A 1327-nucleotide genomic window follows, 5' to 3' on the forward strand; every position below is an offset into this window, starting at 1 on the left:
CTCTTAGACGCCAGGCAGCAGCCGGCTGAGCTGCCACCCAGCGGGCACCGTTGTAACTCAAAACCAGCTGGAACACCACGGCCTCACCCCCTCCCTCCACACTCCCACAGCCGCTGGGCTCTGTGTGCGGCCGTGACCCTCAGCATGACGCAGGCGTGTTCCCCGGGGGACGCACTCTGCCCAAGACGGTGTCCTCACCAGCCAGGGTGTCTGTTTACTTGTCCAGCGGCCACGTTGTCCGTTCTCTGACCATGACATGCTGTTAGACAGGGTCCCTGGAATCCGAAGGGTCCCGCTCCCCGTGGTCACGGAGCCAAGAACCACAGGAGGCGGTTCTCCGAGGCCCCCAGCAAAGCTCAGCCTGTCCTGGGGGGCGGGGGGGTGGGGGGGCGCTTGGGGACCCGGTGTGAACGTCCGGCCGCTCCTCCGCGGGGAGATGGCAGCAGGTTTCCCATCACTGGGGGCCGTGGCAGTGGCCATGTGACCCGGCTCCTTCCTGTCCCTCGGGCCCAGCTCTCCAGAGCCACAGTTTTATTTTAAACGTTGGGGGGGTGGGGTTAATGATGGGTCTTCCTGAGCTCCTGGTAACGTTCAAGTTGGAAGCTTTTGTGGGGTTTTCTAAGCCAGCCCCTGGTGTTCTGCGAGCCGTGCACATTTCACCATCGGAACCAGCCTGGCGCTGTCCCTCCCAGGACGGCCCTGGGGCTGACAGAGGAGGTTGTGGGGAGTCTCCTGAGGAAGGAAGGAGCCTCCTCCTGGTCGGGACCGTCCCTAGGAGCCGGTCGTGCGCAGAGCAGACCTCAGAGCCTCCCAGAAACGCAGCCCTGTGGTTGCCCACCCCACTCTGGGCTCTGCGGCCGCGAGGGTGGGTCCCAGGGGAGCCTCTGGGACACACGGTTTTAGAACACACGAGGGAGTGTGTCTCTGAAGCCGGCGCTTTCCGGAAGCCTCCACTGGAGACCGGGTTGCCACCTGGTCACAGGTTTCCCTTCCTGCTTCAGAACTCTGCCACTCGGCTGTGCCCCCTGCGGGCCCGCACCGCGGCTCTGAGGCTCACCGGGCCCTGGGCATTTGCTGTGTGAGCTTCCTTCTGAGCTCATGACTCTCTGGCATTGCACAGCTTACCCTTCCCCCGGGCTGACTTTCCATTCACCGATGTGTGAAGGCGATCTCCTCACAGCGGTGGCTGGCGGCGCTTCTCCAGAGGGGATCGCACTGAACGGGCTTCCGTCAGACACCCACCTCCTTAGTGTTGATGACGCAGTAACTGACTCTCCGGCCGTCGGTGCGCCAGCAGGTCCGGCGCTCCGGCCGCAGGCCCCGGATG

At 64.3% G+C, this 1327-nt stretch overlaps 1 protein-coding gene across 1 annotated transcript in view; it reads left to right on the forward strand.

Moving 5' to 3' along the window:
- The window catches only part of PPP1R12B (protein phosphatase 1 regulatory subunit 12B), a 46776-nt gene that overhangs the window by 33908 nt on the left and 11541 nt on the right, over positions 1 to 1327 (forward strand). The window lies entirely within an intron of this gene.

The sequence above is a fragment of the Myotis davidii genome, unplaced genomic scaffold, assembly GCF_000327345.1.
Source record: "Myotis davidii unplaced genomic scaffold, ASM32734v1 scaffold1915, whole genome shotgun sequence".
Lineage (NCBI taxonomy): Eukaryota > Metazoa > Chordata > Mammalia > Chiroptera > Vespertilionidae > Myotis > Myotis davidii.